At 38.0% G+C, this 18,556-nt stretch overlaps 1 long non-coding RNA gene across 1 annotated transcript; it reads right to left on the reverse strand.

The window, feature by feature from the left end:
* Positions 1-519: 519 nt before the first annotated feature.
* LOC136790282 (uncharacterized) lies at positions 520-17,515 on the reverse strand. Its single transcript, XR_010829803.1, has 3 exons — positions 17,171-17,515; positions 15,840-15,909; positions 520-868 (listed from the first exon to the last, which is right to left on the reverse strand). It is a non-coding gene; the product is annotated as an uncharacterized lncRNA (long non-coding RNA).
* Positions 17,516-18,556: the final 1,041 nt, after the last annotated feature.

Consider the following 18,556-nt stretch of genomic DNA (forward strand, 5'->3'; position numbering starts at 1 on the left):
GATGAAAATTCACCTGTTCTAATAAAATTCACAAGTCTAAACATGATCAACCAATAGATAATTCAGATGACTTCATGACACCTTGGCTGCTTGCCATAACGCTTTGGGTGCACATCCCATGGTTCTGTAGTGTTTGTCCTAAGGTTCAAGTCCCTAGAGTAAAGATAGTAAAATCTTACTTATTTATTTAATAAATAAATAAGTTACTGGACTTTCTGGTCATGGAAAGTATTTGAAAACCTGGGGTTAGAGAAGGCCATAGTAAAGACCTCTGTTTTAAAAATGACTTTTAATCCCAATTCATTAATACATGATCCTTTGTCATAGTGTTTGTCCGCATTGTAGACCAAAATCAATAGTAGGTTAAAATCAGAATTGAAAAGGAAGAGATTTTTAGATAGATATCTTTAAATTGTGAGGAGAAATTACCAGTTGTGAACTTATTGGTGTATTTTACTTGGTGAATACTAAAATCTCAGCAGCTGATAAAACAAGGAAGGAACTTATCCTGAAACAGAATTTTAAAATTATATTTATAGAAATTGTAACTGCATCTCCAAAATGATCACAAGGTACCGTTGATTTTGTAGTAGTCAAAAATCAAACAGAGTTCTGGGTGGAAGAAGTTATTGGACATTTTGTCTCTAAAATTAACTGTAAAAATTCATACCAACCAAATGTTTTAATATCTACTATCTCTTGCAGACCTGAGGAATGGAAGGAATCACTTACTGCAAAATCTAAATCTACTTACTGCAACAACCAATTTAACTATATAATGTCATCCATAAACTTACCGTGTTGAACCTGAAGTTTACCTTCTGTCCACCACTTCAAATGGAAATCTGCCCCAAATGAAAGCCTACCCCTGTAGAGTAGAAAAAACCTTCTTTCACACTTTGTGTGAAAATTATATTCATGGTCACTATCACTTATTTGTTCTAATATTAACATTATTCTTCTCTGAAAATATATTTTTTCATTCTCTGGAGGGTGGTAGGGTGCTGGAACAGGCTTCCCAGGGAAGTGGTCATGGCATTGATCCTCCTGGAGTTCAAGTGCCTAGGCAATGCTCTCAGATATATAATCTGATTTTTCAGGTGGTCCTATGGGGACCCAGGAGTTGGACTTGATGATCCTTACAGATCCCTTCCAACTCGGGAGATTCTATGATTCTGTGATTTTTAGGCAAGCTTCTTATGAAGTTAAGAAAGCCAGACTATTCTAATCTCCTTCGTAAAATTAAATACTTAAATCATTTGGTAATCCTAGTATGTTTTCTCTGTAGATTGCCTGAACACATCTTTCCTTGCAGGGGATGATTAGGATCATTTCATTAAAATTAATGAATTTATTTCATTAAGATGGCCACACCAGTACAGGTAAATACATCATATGAAAAGGAGGTCAGTTGTCTTGGTATAGCTCACTTCCATACAGGTGAAAGCACTTACTCCCCTGCTTTCCCTTTCTTTCTTGATAATAGTTCCTAGCCCACCTTAGCCCCTGAGCCATGCTCAGACACTAGCTGGGAAAATATTAATTGACCAAAACCAAAAACTAGCAATTTAAAATAGAAATGATCACACACAAGTGACTGGCCCTTATTCTCATAGATGTAGCCTGTGATGAATTTTAAAGTGGTACTAATACTTCTCAGTTTCTCCTGTAAATACTTTTCACAATGTGTCCTACATGTGAATTTGTCTTCCTCATTACTGCATCATGTTTATAGATCACAGACATCCTTGGGTCATCTGCTGCACCTCATCTTTCTCCATCTGTCTGTTGTAATCTTCCGTGTTTTTCCAGAGCCAAGCCATTTTGGGTTGTCTAATTGTGACATTTACAATCTTGTTCAGTTCTTCAAGTGGTCTACGGAGTTTTCAAGATTAAAATAATTCCATCTCTACACTGTAAGCTAGCAAATCAGACTTGAAAACTGTAATAGATCCAGGTTCTGTTTGGGGCAAGCAAGGAAATGAGTAACAATACAGTGGACAAGGGTTTTTATGTATACAGATATGATCATTTAGATTATCATGTTTACTTTCTAAGAGAGTGTACATGAGTTACTAAAATTCACCTGAAAATTGTTTTTTTTCAGGTACTGTGATTCACCTCTAGTCATATGCCAATAACTTCCCACATTTCCTCAATTTCATCCCAAGGTTGCATTTGTTAGTAGAACACCCTGAGAGATTTCATGTGAATCTGTTAAAACAATACCCAGAGAAATTTCATGTACATTATATGACATTAAAATCTCAGTCTATGTGTGTTTATCAAGCTTTCATTCAGAGACCTTATGGGAACCTTCATATTCTTCATCCCCAGGAAGCATATAGCCAAATCATCTTTAGTACTCCATTTGCTTGAATCTTTGATTAAAAAAAAAAAAAAAAAAAAAAAAAAAAGCATTCTGGTCAAATTCAATTTCAATACAAATAAAAGCAATGCTGACGCTGACTCTTTATTCTTAAATGTCTTATCTCTTATCTCTTAGCCACCAGAGTAAGCTTATTGAGGCTATGAATAGTTGAAATAAGTGATTGATAATGAAGAGGGGGGAAAAGTTAATTAAAGATTTCAAATGAGGATTTTGATACCCTATGGGTTCAAACAAAGTGTCTTTCTTAGATCATACAAAGCCTTACGATATGCTAATTTCATGGAAATGAGGTTTATTATACTCTCTGTTTTTTCATTAAACAATCAGAGACATAGCCATATAAACTATTCTCTCCTTACCCCAAGTTCTCACACATCCTGTGAAAGGTGTGATAGCTACTTGCTTTTTATCAATTTTTATTCCTTTTCAACTGGTCTTTGTTGAATCAATATAAAAGAGAGAGTACTACACTAGACAGATTACCACTCTGAGCAAACTCAGCATTTCTTATGGTGTGATGAGTCCTGGCACTGTTCATTTCTGTTGGTCTATAAAATAGAAACTCTCCAGATGCAAATGACTTATTGGCAATGGTCTCTGACTCACCCTATCTACCAGACCATGCCAGGGACTGGGCTAACATCTTAACATTGCAATCAATTTTGAGTTCCATCTCTTAGGAATATTACTTGCTGCTTTAAAATTTGCTATTTTGGACATATCTTCAGTCAATATCCAGAAGATTTTGTCAGTTCTTTCTTTTGGCTGTTTTCCTGGAGCAGTTACCACCCCATCCTACCTTCAGAGGGTTACATCTGGCCCAGAGTGCAGGTGCCAGGACAGGGATATCCAAATTTTTTTCGTGCTCCTGACCACAGCCCTTCTAATACAGTATATCACATTTTTAATTTATGCATGTAATCCTTTTACTAGGAGGAAAAAGAGCTAGCTTAGTTTTTAGAGGTCAGCAATAAGCACTGCCTTAAGTCCATTCAGAGAACTCAGAAAGTTAAACTAAACTCCCTAGAAATTTCTTGCAGATTTCATGGTGAATCAACTGTTTGGGGAGCACGTACATACTTTTTTTCTGTAGCAGCCTTCTGTTCATGGTTATTCATAATAACGTCTCTCTGTACACACTTTCCAAGAGCAAGCACAAGCTTCTAAAATTTCTTTAGTTTTCTTAACCTGCTGCATTTACTTTCTCTGATGATTGCCTGAAAGATTGACTTTTCTATCCTTGCTTGGTCATCCAACACAGAGCACTCTATAGAGCACCATAAAGAAGGCTGAATGATGAATACCAAGCATGAGTGTCACATATGCAAAGACGCAAAAAAAAAAAAAAAAAAAGACAATACTAAAGAATATTGAATTAGCTAAAAAAAAAATATGTTATTTTATTATTATTATTATTTTAAATGGAGAGAAGTGTGGAAATCCAGTTCTGATATGGATATTGTGTGTGGCTCAAGGACGCTAGTGAACCAGATATGCTACTTATTATTTATTTAACTGTGCTAGAACATGTCTCATTTCCTACAGAAATATGAAGAATTCATTCTACTTGTTTCAGCAAGAGGCCTATAAGGATATATGTATTTATTTATATTCTGTATATTTTTTCTTGTTTCCATTATTGTTTTAACAAGCACATCTGGGCATAAAGGGCTCAAATACATTTCTCAGTTATATCTAGTATCCTATAGATAGGATCACATCCTATATCCGAGGTCATATCCTAGATATAACTTAGTATCCATTAAATGTCATTTGAGGTGTTCTACATAACACCCAACTGCCGATTCAGAAGGGTTCCCTCTAGTTTTCTGCCATATTTGCAGTGCCCATGGATGTCTTATTATGTCCTGAGGTTTCTCAAGAAGCCTAGAGAATCATGTTTACACACCTTATTCAATGCTGAAGGGTTGTAGTATGGAAATATACCTCTTCTGGAAAATACTTTGGCTAAAAAAATATTCATTAAAAAACGGCAATACTATCTTTCATTCTTCTTTTTTCCATCAACCCCAGGCTCTCTCTAAAAGTTATATGAAGAATGAAAATTTCAGGAATTAATTAATTTTAACTGTTGATTTTAGAGATTTACTTCCTATCTTTTGCTCTCTTTCTTGGATACTTTAAAGTTATGGATTTTGGTCTTTCCATTTATGTTATGAGTTGGATTTAAGAGTTTTGTAGTCTCGACATCTCCTAAACATCCTATGGTGATCTCCTTGTATATGTCTTGTAGATTTTTCTAACCAAGATATGCAGTATGTGACTATGTGAGAGCAGGGAACTGGGCTTGGTGAAGTATGTCGTTCTTCCCACGGCTATTCTTGTCATACAGATTTTGTTCTTCCACTAAAAATCTCCTGTAGCTTTTATGCTTTTCATAAGAATCAATGATTTAAAAACTAATATTGTTCAGTTTTGATTGCTTTGAAGCTTAAAAGATTCTCCCTACATTCATCTTGATGTATGGAAGTAGTAAGCTGTACCACTGCAAGCAAAGATGAAATGTCAACAGTAAGAATTAAACCTGGGACCTCTGGATCCAAACACATATTTCTACTGACAAAGCAGAGGGGCCCTGCTCCACAGAAAGGGGCTGTGGCAAGGTCATCAGCTTCTCTCTGCACAAAAGACGGATACAATACTGCCTTCAAAGGGTGAAAAAAGGTTCACTGTTTTCTGCTGAAATGCACTTATTTTGATCTCATTTCATAGAAATGAACAAAATATGTGACTATTTTAAGAGTATTACAACAAATGTTTTATATAAGCGATCAGTGAAGTTGTACTGAGTTCAGGAATTTTCTTTGTAACTATATTGATTTAAATTACAGTGGGATGCATAGTAAACTAATTAGGAAGCAACACTTGGCTTCCCAGAAAAAATACTTAGGCAAACCCTTCAAAGATAATGGGCAAAATTATTAACCTCAAGGACATGTCTTCTAATAATATGTATGTTTAATTTTCCAAGCTCAGAACTTGAAAATGTAAAGGCTAATGAGTAGTTAAAAGTCTCCTGAGAAGAAGGGATTGTATGCTTCTCAGAATATGGCTAGGGAAACAGACTGAAGGGCTAAGGTGAGGGAGGGACAGAAAGAAATAGATTCTGTAGAAAGTCTAAAATATTGGTGCCTATCCAGAGCAAGGGTGTAACAAGCTGTATGGGAAAGCTTTGTTTGAATATATGTTGGTTTAAAGCATGAATTTGAATATATGTTGGTTTAAAGCATGTTCTCTTTAATTCTTTCCTTCTAAATAATACATACCTTGAGAAGTCTATCAGTCATTTATTACCTTGGCATGGCTATGGGGAAGTGGGAATTGCAAAGTCTGGCCCTATCTGAGGCCCAGACTTCAAGTGGAAGAAATGCAAGCTGCAGGACAAAGACCCAAAAGGGACAGCATTCATTCAGACTACAGAAGCCACAGGACAGAATCATAGAATCATTAAGGTTGGAAAAGATCATCTGGTCCAACCATCCCTCTACTACCAATATTCACTAAACTATGTCCCTAAGCACCACGTCCAACCTTTTCTTAAACACCCCCAGGAACGGTGACACCATCACCTTCATGTGCAACCTGTTCCAATGCCTGACCACTCTCTGAGAAGAAATTTCTCCTAATTTCCAACCTAAACATCCCCATGAGCAACCTGAAACCATTCCCTTTGTCCTGTCACTAGTTACCTGTGAGAAGAGCCTGACCCCCAGCTCCCCACAGCTTCCTTTCAGGTAGCTGTAGAGAGCAATAAGGTCTCCCCTGAGCCTCCTCTTCTCCAGACTGAACAATCCCAGCTCCCTCAGCTGCTCCTCACAGGACTTGTGTTCCAGGCCCTTCACCAGCTTCGTAGCCCCTCTCTGGACATGTTCCAGGGCCTCGATGTCCTTCTTGTAGTGAGGGGCCCAAAACTGAACACAGTACTTGAGGTGTGGCCTCACCAAAGCAGAATACAAGGACCCTGCTGGCTACGTTATTCCTGATACAAGCCAGGATACCATTGGCCTTCTTGGGCACCTGGGCACACTGCTGGCTCACGTTCAGGCGAACATCAATCATCACCCCCAGATCCTTTTCCTCTGCACAGCTTTGGAGCCACTCTCCCCCAAGCCTGCAGCGCTGCATGAGGTTGTTGTGGCCAAAGTGCAGGACCCGGCACTTAGTCGTGTTGAACCTCATCCCATTGGCCTCTGCCTATTGTCCAGCCTGTCCCGGTGGCCTTCCTACCAAATTGACCCTTCCCCTCAACTTAGTGTCATCTGCAAATTTACTGAGGGTGCACTCAGTTCCCTCATCCAAATCATCAATAAAGATATTAAAGAGAATGGGCCCCAACACCGACCCCTGAGGAACAACACTTGTGACTGGTCACCAGCTGGATTTCACTCCATTCACCACTAATCTCTGGGCCTGTCCATCCAGCCAGTTTTTAAGACAGCTAAAAGTGTGCCTGTCCAAGCTATGGGCTGCCATTTTCTCCAGGAGAATGCTGTGGGAGACCATGTCAAAGACTTTGCTGAAGTCTGGGTAGACTACTTCAACAGCCTTTCCCTCATTCACCAAGCAGGTCACCCAGTCATAGAAGGAGATGGAGTTGGACAGGCAGGACTTGCCTTTCATGAACCCAGGCTGACTGGGCCTCATTCCCCGGTTATCCCACATATGCTCTGTGATTACATTCACAATGACCTGTTCCATCACCTTTCCTGGCACCAAGGTCAGGCTGACAGGCCTGTAGTTCCCCGAGTCCCCCTTATGACCCTTCTTATAGATGGACATCACATTAGCAAGTCTCCAGTCATTCTGGACCTCTCTGGATGACCATGACTGCTGATAGATTATGGAAAGCAGCCCAGCAATCAGATCTGCCAACTCCCTCAGCATCCTCGGGTAGATCCCATCTGCTCCCATGGAATTGTGACAGTCCAGGTGGAGCAGCAGGTCTCTGACTGTTTCCACCTGAACTGTGGGAGGTTTCTTCTGCTCCCCATCCCAGACTTCCAGGTCGGGAGGCTGAGTATGCTGAGGATAAGTGGTCTGACTAGTAAGGACAGATGTAAAGAAGGCTTTAAGAACCCCAGCCTTTTCCTTATCCTCAGTAGTCCTGTTCCCCCCTGCATCCAGTAAAGAATGGAGATTTTCCTTGGCCCTTCTCGTACAATTAATATACTTGTAATATATTTTTTATCCTTAACCATAGTGGCCAGGTTGAGCTCGTGCTGGGCTTTAAACTTCCTGATTGTTTCTCTGCATATATTGGCAAATTCCTTGTACTCTTCCTGAGTTGTCTGTCCCTTCTTCCACCAGATATAGACTTTATCAAAATAAAGGGGGGGAAAGCAGAGCATTCCATTTCATCACATCTCACACCTTTGTTTTAACTCCTCTCTCTCACTCATGCTTAGTTATCTAGAGAGGATAATTTTCCCCTCAGTGAGAAGACTTCCTTTTCTGTGTACTATCTGGCTCTTCCTCTTGTGGATCACCTTAAACCTGCATTTTGACCTATGTTGGTCTGAGCAGAAATTGTGTTACTGTTATAAGATGCTATGTTTGGTGAGTCAGGATGTGACAGCTTTATAACATGGGTAATAGTCCAGTGAACAGGCACATTACAAAAAGGGCAATTACTGCAGATTTTGTGATGTTATTTACAGTACTTACTTTACTAACATGAAAAGCATTGTAAAAATACTAGTTGTTAACACTGCTAAAACGTAATGCCAGAGTTTTCTGCAGCAGAAGTGGCCGGTATGCTGACAAATGACACTGCATGAAATGGTGGCCATGAAAAGCAAATTCACAGTGAATCATCCTCAGCACCAGATTGGAGTAAGAGCATCGCAAAGCTGATTTGTAGGCTGATGTTGCCATTTAATGTGGTTTCCGTCAAACTGTTCATAAAATTCATAGCTGCAGCTAACCTCCATTACTGTGTCCTTGTACATTCTTCTTGAAAATAACTTGCTTATGAAGCTTCAGCAGCATAGAAGGATACTGTATGATCTGAAGGAAATGGAGCAGTTTCATGTAAACATGAGTCCAAAGTAGTGGCCAAAAGGCACATTCCCTGTGTAGTCTTCAACTTCTTGCACATTGTGACTATGTACAACAATGTTTGTGATTATCTCTGCCATATATATGGAGACCTGCCTACAGGCAGATGAAGGTCCATAGTTCATAGATACCTAATTTATGAATCTTAGAGTTGAACTCTCCCCATTGTCACTCTGGTACATCTCCAGTATCCTTGCACACTGATGGCATGATCTTCAAGAAATATGAACGTTATTCAGGATCCATGGAGGGGCCTGGTACATTATCACCTTCAGCTCCTTGGAGAACCCCTGATTTAAACACCAGTACCAATTCACTTCTAAATTGACATCAAAACCATTTTCATGAAACAGTATTTATTTGCAAAGTGGTGATTTCATCTCATGTTTTCCCTTGTGTTAATACATCTCTCCAGTCTAATGGCCAATACTGTATAATTAAATGTTCCTCATCTCTAGTCATTTTACATGACTTTAATAAATGATGAGAAAACATCAATGTCATGTCTATAGAAGGCATGACAATAAAATAGAAAAGTATACTGTCTGTTCTGAGAAGGGAAATTTCATATTGCTTGTTTACAGTAATCACTTCCTTTTTTTCATAAAATCTTTCTTCCTCTTCCTCATCTTCTTCTTCTTCTCTCTCTCTTACTTTTTCTTTTTTTACTCTCTCTTTAAACTTTTGAATATACATAATTTATATATAAAATAATGTTCTTTTTCTTATACTAGGGCAAAAAAGATTCAAATTTATTTTTAAAATCTCACTGTAACAAAGTGAAGATATATATTTTTAGATGTCAGAATCAGGAAAATGTTTGTAAAACAGCCAAATACTGCTGAGGTGTGCACTTCACATGGTTTTTAAATCAGCTTTCAAGTACAGATTTACACCATTAATATAGTCTGTGAAGGAAGAGTTTTTAATGGTCCCGTAGTAGCTTAACTCTTCCTCTGATTTTTCACAGAAAAAAGGCATCAAATCCTTTTCAGATCAGATTGTATGTCTTGTCTAAAGGAGAATCAACTGAAAAATAATAACTACCTTTAAGGTTAGTATGATTTTAATGAAGCAAGAAGCCCTTAAAAAACTGTGTCCACCGTGATATCTTGGACTATATATTATGGAGTTGGTAGAGTCTTCATAGAAGCTTACATTAGAGGATGAAGCAAGTATCTCTTTGAGCTCCATAAAATGTGAACTCTGAAAATCTCAGTGTTTTTTCCACACTGGGCAAAAGCAAAAATCAAATATTATTATTTGGAAATGTATAATTCAGTACTTAGAATTTATTATAATGTTGGAATTACCAGATATATTTATAAATATTCTAGGTTCAATTGCAAAGGAAAGTAATTGAAATGTATATATGAGATCCAAGCTTGCATTTCCCTGGATAAGCTGCTCAACCAAAAGGGAAAATACAAAGGGCAAGATTTTCACAACTGATTATGGAACTGAGAGACTCACTTTGTATTTCCTTGAAAGGGGAGTGATTTTCATAAAACACAGGGAAGCCTTGAACTGTATCAAGCTGAGCACCCCAAGCTAAAGCAGGTAAATTTACAATTAATTTTTATTCCAGTCTCTGTGGTACATTCAAATTCAGTTCCATTAATAAATAAATAAATAAATAAATAAATAAATAAAAATAATGAAAATAATCAAAAAGACTAATCCCATTTGATCATGAGAATCAAGTCCTACTAACTTTAATTATTGATAAAATAGGTCAAACCCAGGAAGGATGCAACTGCTGCTGACATCTTTTGCTTTCATTCCTTGTTTGGGCTACCAAGGAAACTAGCTTGCAACATCATGTTGCATTCTGCAATTGAAAACAAACAGCCTCTGCACTGCAAAGTCCTCAGCCAGAGTAAGAACAACAATAGCTAATTGGATTAAGAAATGGATTATGACACCCAGCATAGTCTGAATCAGTTAATTGGATTAAAATAGATTGCACTGGCCATTTGGATTAAGGCATAATCAAACTTCTCTGCAGACAAAAGATCTGAGTAGGACATTAAGAAATAAAATAAATTTAAAAATAAAAATAAAATTAAAGAGAGAGAAAGAGAAAAGAAAAAAAAAGAAAAAAAAGATAAGGGACAACAAATGTTTGCTGGGGGTGGGAGAGAGGTAGGGAGGGGATGGAGGGGGAGAACAACACTATGCTACCCTCCTCTTCCTAGCTATTTTTAATGAAGGGAACATTATCTCTTTGCTTAGCAGCTGAAATAACATTCTGTAATGGAAATGAGCTCAGCAAAAGGGCTGTAGTCATTATAAAAGATAAAAATCCCTAGAAATCTGTTTAAATTTTAATAAATAAAAAAGATAAAAGGAGAAACCAAACATTGTAATGCAATGCTACCCACTATGCAAAACTCCCCAGTCTGCATTCCCTCCCCTCCACATTATTGATTTTTAAATTACATTGTCTTTTTATTACTTTTCCCTAAATCTGTCACTGTAAGAACTGACGCAAAATCTAATCAAACCGTAAGGAAACCATCAATTTTATCTAGTTATTCAGATGGTTGTTGAATAACATCACAGCCCCTGGTCCTGTTCACAGTAATGAAATCAAGCCCTGGCCTGTGCTTTCTGATTTTAAAGGTTTTGCTTTGGAAGAACGCCACATCTAAAGATAGCACCTGTTTTGAGATATCGAGGAGCAGTTAAGGATACAGACCATCACAAGTTATTGACTGAAACATTTCTATATTTCTAAATGAAAGATCTACATAGAGAACTGCTTTTGAATACTTTTTCATGTATTTGCCTTTTCCCCCATCAAACAAGCCCTACAAACATACTTATTTTCAGAGGTTTACAGAGAAATAGATACCATTTCTTTCAGTGTTATTTCACTGAACATCACAGGGGTGTGCACAAAATATTTAGTCTGTTCAAAGTGCCTTGGGCCCTTGTCATTTATATGGGCATCAAGCCAAGTGCTGCCACCCATTCCCATTCAGGGACTGCAGAAAGCCCACGGTTCAGGGACCTTCTGCTGAAGTTCTGGGCTCTCCAGAAGAGCCAAGGGCTTGCAGCAGCTCCAGCAGTGGTTGGAGATCTGCTTTATCATCCAGCTTCCTATTGTGGAACCGCTGCTAGCCTGGGCTGGTGGGATGAAGAGCTAGGGAAAGATGCAAGGGAGATGGACAAGGAAGATCACTAGGTTGACCACAGTGATGGTTGGACTCCTAATGTTCAGTCTCCCCTTGTAGTTCCCACGTACCATGCAAGCAGTAGGGAAGTGAGTTACTGCGATTGAAGCTTGTGCTTAGCTGCCAGGTTAGAGAGGAGAGATGTCTCCTTGCCCAGACCTCAATCACTCTGGCTTTTCTCAGGTGCATTGAGTGCACCCTTCAATAAACAAAAGTGGTGACAGGGTCTTGAAAACAGATTACACTTGAGGTCAGAGTAGGATTGAGTGTTATAGAAGTTCGGAACTATTTGAGCAATTTTCCTTGTTGCACAATTTACCAAAAAAGAAAAAAAAAAAAAAGTCTGTGTTCAGCAGCAATGGGGTGTGTGCTTGCTTAGTGTGAAAATCCTAACTTCAACCACAACATTTGCAGAAGCCCTATCATAACCCAAGCAACACTGCTGCATCATACATGACGTAAATGAATGTGTTAATGAAGACAAGAAAAAACCTAATACTCAAGTCATAAGTCAGTGCATAATGTACTTTCTAATCACGATCTCTAAATCAGCTTTGTTCTGTCTAAATTTTGTTTTCCATCTTCTTTATCAAGAAATGAATATTCAACAGGAAATAATAAAACCCTAGTTATTTATTAACATATGAACAAAAGTTGATACACTCATGGACAGACTCTCATTTCCTTCAATGGTTCAGAAATTACATTTCTTGTGCTTGGTTTCCTTTGGTTTGGTTTCAATCAGAGACTGTATTACGGATATCTGCAAAATTAAGACAAGAACCTCACTTCATTTTCATATAGAAGACACCTGTACTAGCCTTTAAAGAATGAGGAAAGATCTTTTTTTTCTAGTGTTACAGAAGTATAAACAAAGAAATGTTGTATTCTGTACTCTGGATTTCAGAGCTTCCCTTTGAAAGCTATTTTTGCATACAAGCATCTTTCTCATATTTGTTTGAGCAGCCAGGCTGGCTCTTCCCACACAACTCAAGCAACATGTAAAGGAAGGCAGGCCCTTTTCAGAGAGTGGTGGAAGCTCTCTGCTTCATCATAAACCAGAACCAAGAGGTTTGGGGGCTTTAGGATCATTAAACTCATCTGTTGCTTACCATCACCTACAGAATTCTTTGTTTCCAGATAGAAGTCCCACTAACTATACATCCATACTAAAGCTTTCAGTTTGCTTAAGTGCTCAGTTGTTTTACTGGAATTCTGGGACTGGCTAAAGAGAAATGGCCTCTAAACCTCTGCCCCAGCTGTGCTCAACTCTGTTGGTCTGACTGGGTACACACAGGTACGCCACTGCAGATGAACTAAGTAGAGGATTAGCATTAGGCTGATTACCAGGCCAGCACCATAAGAAGTAATTCATAAAGCAATATTGGCTTTGACCCACCCTCTCCTCCCTCTTCTCCCCTTCAGTGAACCCGCCTGTCAATCTGCAGCTTCAAGGTGTCAGAAATGAGCTTCTTCATGCTGAAGTAACCAATTAAGTTTTATTGCTTTATTGATGCCACAGATATAAAATGACTATGTAGAGCATCTGTCATAAAATGCTTGCTTAAGAATCTGTTGTTGGAGACATCAGTACTCCAGTATAAAGATGAAAGGAAGATTTAAAACGTATGATGTGGATATGTGTTAGAAGCTAATTACATGCAGTGGGAACAGATACAAGGATGGCTTGCCATCAGCTGTGGATTGCATCTAAGATGTGGTTATCAGTGCTAAAATGTTTTCATAAAACAATCTTATGTGCTGTCGAGCTAGTCATTTTTCTACCACGAATTGTTCCTTCTAGTGATTTTTTTTTTCAAGAATAAGAAAACTCTGTATTGGTTTGAGCACTTACATTGTATAAAGTAGAGATATTTTATAGGGAATTCACCAGAACACACAAAACATTAAATGCTGATCCTGAAGAGGGAAGCCTATTGTCAGGAGCCATCTCTAATAGCAATGGCATTAATTTATAGAAATATAAAGAATAAATTCAGCATGAAGAATCTGTGACCATATAAATCTATCATGGATCAGTTCAAATGAACAGTGTTGAAAAGAACTGGACTGCTAGTATATTCATGTAACTGCCTGTGACAGAGAAAGTTTACAAAGGAAAAAAGAAATGCTAGCAATAAAAATGGAAAGGTGCTTTTTTCCAACCATAACCTTTCATCTTGATATATGCCCTGCTTCTGCATTTTTCATATGAAAGCTTAAGAGAGTATTGAAATTCTTTAAAAAAGAAAGCTAAAGGAGAGACAGAGTGTGTTGCCTATCAGATACAGTCATGGAGGCAGTAGGCTCAGATACACAGATTAGGAAATCTTTTATGCTTGGACAGCATTGGCCCTTGCATTGTTCTGCATAGCCCAGAGCAGTATTACCTTCTTAATTTGTTATTGTATAAATACTTTGAGCACTGAAACCCTTAAAAGGACCAGAATAAAATGAAGAGCCCAAACAGCACCACTATTGTGAGTTTTAAAATAACAAACTCAGATTCCTAGCAGGTTCCTTTGAAAAGGGAAATTGTGTATGAGGATCATGTGCATAGGGACACATTATCAATTCTGAACGATTTTCAAGATGCAGTCTCGCTGGCTGCGAACACATTATACAGTGCTGCAAATCGGATGTACCCTTAAGAAAGGTCAGAAGAAAGATATTTTAAATACCATGGGATTCTTCTTCTTTTTATATAAAAGGCCATGCTTTATTGAATAGGTTAGGAAATCTGGTATTGTAAAATCCACAGTGCAGAACAATTTTATGGCACTGAAATGGGAGGTAGATTATTTACTACATATGTAAATATTAAAGAACTGAAAACCTGTTCTAACTTAACATAAAAACACATTTTTCAGAGACCCAGGCATGTATCTAATAAATTCACCCTTTTATTCAGGAAAACAAGGAGCTAGAACTAAGTATTAAAATGCTCTATCAGACCAGCCTAGAGAAATTTTCACTGATGTTTTCCATTTCTTATTCCTTTTTCTTCCCTCATTTCCTTTCTTCCTCCTCTTCCTTTTTCTAGCTCTATAAATACTTATTTTTCAGGGTCAGGAAGGATGTTTTGTGGCAAGAGGAGGAAAGAATCCTCTTTTTTTATTATTGTTATTTTACCATTTGTTTCATTCATATACCAAGACAGAAATAATTAGTTTAAAATACTCCCTAAGTGTTGAAATTAAAAAGCATTAGATACTTTCAGTCTTTTTGCCTTGATATGTTATGACATGATCAGCTTTCATTGCAGTCCTTCCAATGCATTCAGCACTTCACTCTGTAAGCTTATGGCTAGAAGATTGATGAGAAAATATTTGTTTTGCTGTCTTATGTTATTATTTTAATAATAAAATATTCTATCTTTATTGTTATATTTGATTGTGCCCTATAACTCATTGTGAGATTAAAAACTGCATTGCATTCATTTATTGGTCTTGACACAAAAGCCCTCTTTTATTGATGCAACAATCTCTGTAACCGTTCCTCATCTTCTAAAGTGAGAAGGAGGAAACAAGAGGAACTGCTTCTTTATAAAATTTATTTCTTGTCTTGACATTTCAAAAGGGGTAACTGCAGATGCCAAATACTGCAGGTAATATGGTTTTCCCCTATCACGTCAAATAAGATCAGGTAAATCGCGATGCTCCAGGACCAGTCTTTGCAGTCATAATGGGGAAAAAACAGCTCAGAAACAAAAACCAAACAAAACCAAAACAAAACAAAAAACAATACCACCACCACCAAAAACAAACAAACAAATGAAAAACGGTTAATTGGTTAATGAAAGTAAACAGGAAGGCTACAATGGACTTATCTTTGCAACTCTGTCCACCAAGACAGTATCAGTCACCATTATCAGACAAGTATCTGTGTGCACTTTTTCTCTACTTCCATTTATTTGAAGAGCAAAACTTAGTTACATATGAACTTCCTGAAAACTCCTCTGTGTTGAAATATCCAATTGTCTTGAAAGTTACTAAACAAACTGCAAATTTGGATATTATTTAAATTGACTCATACAAATACACAGTCTTCTTTCATTAGTGCTTTTCACTACATAAATCACAAAATTAAAGTCACAGCAGAGCAATAGAGTGCATAGTATACACACTACAGCTACAGAATCCCTGGTCCTGATATAGATTTTATCCAGACAGGATAAAACATGGACTTACCTTGCCATTAAAACACTTTAGGCAGTTAGCATACAGGTAGGATGAATTCCTGGATCAATCAGAGCAGGCACTAGAAACATGAATTAAAAATAAAATAAAATAAAATAAAATAAAATACAACATGAATACATGTTAAAAACATGAAAAAATGATTGCCTGTCCCAAAAGTGTACAGCAAGTACAAATCTATATATCTATATTATTGATGGCTGTGCAAACTTGGATATTACAGTGATGAGGAAGATAGTAAGAGTAAGAGCTCTTTCTATCATTACATTTTCTTGACTTCCTTCCTTCCTTCCTTTTTTTTTTTTTCTCCTTTTTCTCAATATTCCTTAGTCCCAGCACCCTCTTGGAATTCCTACAAATAAAATACTCCTGAAATACTCCTGCACCTCATCTTGCCTCTTTGCTTGCATGAATACTCTGGTTCACTACGACTTACTGGGCAGGGCTGGAATCAGCCATGGCATGGGCTGGGGTCGGGCTGTAAAACTATGAAACTGGGAGCATTATCACATGGTTTTAATGGGGATCAACCACCTCCTGAACCCTTCCTGTAACGGCAGTCTATCTTAAGATATGCATTAGTGAGGAAAATCAATTAAATTACCACCACTTAATGAGCTATTGCTTGTCAACTGAGTCAGGGTACCTGACTGCGTTTATCATGATTCAAATATGTGGCATAAAGGGGATTAAGTAGATGTGTTTCATTTGTTTCATTTCTGAGTGAGGCAGGCTGGGATTCCACGCATATTCAAATAGCAGTGAAGAGTATTGATTGGTTTTGCTTGAATTCAGTCTTCCCCTCTGTACAAACTGGAGATCACAAACTACAACCAAACTGGTAGTCACAAATTACAACCAAACCCCTTTGATATCTCCCTGTGGTAGACTAGACCTAACTTTCTACTTGTGTTCTTTCCCTCCCTAAACTATATATCTTACTTTGGACTACACCTGAGTAGGAAATTATTGACAAAATGTTTAAGAAAAGGAAGGAAATCACTGCAGCATGGTTATGCATGCAGGTACAGTCAAATGTTCATTTAGCTCCAGTTAAGCTTGTTGTGGTTTAACCCGGCTGGCAGCTAAACACCACACAGCCGTTCGCTCACCCTCCCCCCTCCCTCTCTGGGATGGGGGAGAGAAATGGGAAAGTGAAGCCGGTGAGTTGAGATAAAGACAGTTTATTAAAACAGGAATATAATAATATAAGGAATATAAGGAATATAATAATAACAATAATAATAATAATAGTGATAATGATAATAGTATTAACAATAATAATGTGTATGAAACAAGTGATGCACAATGCAATTGCTCACCACCCGCTGACCAATGCCCAGCCTATTCCCGAGCAGCCGGCCCCCCCACCCCGGCCAGCCACCCCTATATATTGTTTAGCATGACGTCAGATGGTATGGAATACCCCTTTGGCCAGTTTGGGTCAGCTGTCCTGGGTCTGTCCCCTCCCAGCTCCTGCTGCACCCCTAGCCTGCTCGCTGGCAGGACAGAGCGAGAAGCCGAAAAGTCCTTGGCCTGGTGTAAACACTGCTCTGCAACAATTAAAACATCAGCATGTTATCAGCGCTCTTCTCATCCTAATCCAAAACATAGCACCCTACCAGCTACTATGAGGGAAAATTAACTCTGTCCTAACTGGAACCAGGACAAAGCTACATAGCATCTTTCTTAAATCATTAAGGATTAGAGAGTGTTTTTACACTGGTGCAAACCTTTTAGTGTGAAAACTTCTGAACTTTTAACTTTACAATGCCTAGTAGGTCTAAGGCCTCGAGCACTAAGAATTTTGTGATCATGCAGTTGCCAGTAGCTCACATTACAAAGTCAGCAATAAGTGTCTTGCACGGCTCTGCACGGGAAATGGCCATAAATGATCTGGACTAAATTTCCCCTTTTCCCTCGAGAGGTCAGAGTTGAGGTCATTAACAGGACAGTGTGAGGAAACTCACACTGTAGCTATCTCTGGTGTTTGCAGCTCATGGATAAACAACGGACTTCACTCTAAAATGTTTCAGTCCATTAATCTTCATAAACACAAATATTTATAATGCAGAAAGAATGTATTAGCCTGTACACAGCGCCTGCTTGGTTTGCTTCTCTTTGTGCAGTTCATTAACTGTTTTAATACAGGCTCCAGTTGCAAGGTGAGCTGTGTCCACTCTTCATCCATCTCCTCATGTAAATCATACACAGAGTATCTGAGAACATAGGGGCCATCTTCCTGATCTTCTTGTTTGTGGATTTTGTCATGACATTAAGGAGAACTTAATGGTTCCACCTGTATCCTTTCCCTCTGAGGCTGATAAGGCCATGAGAAAGAAGGCACTTTCTCCAGTTGCTTTGAAAATCTTGGGAACACCTTCACAGAGTACCAAAAAAAAAAAAAAAAAAAAAAAAAAGCAACACATGAAAGCTTTTTCTGCACTATCTTCCTGAATTGTGCCAAGCACTTAAAAAAAAAAAAAAGTGCAGGTCCAGAAGAATAGTATTTTCAGAACAGGCTTTTATTTATTTATTTATTCCTTTATTTTTCTTTCTCCTCCAATTATTTTAATATGAACTTAAAAAAAAAAGAAAGAAAGAAAGAAAAAAGGCCTTATTCCATTCATTCCATTCCACCAATACAAATATGTGTCAATAGAACACTGAACTTACCACCCTCTAACTGAGATCCGTATTTTGTCCAC

The sequence above is a fragment of the Anser cygnoides genome, chromosome 3, assembly GCF_040182565.1.
Source record: "Anser cygnoides isolate HZ-2024a breed goose chromosome 3, Taihu_goose_T2T_genome, whole genome shotgun sequence".
NCBI lineage: Eukaryota > Metazoa > Chordata > Aves > Anseriformes > Anatidae > Anser > Anser cygnoides.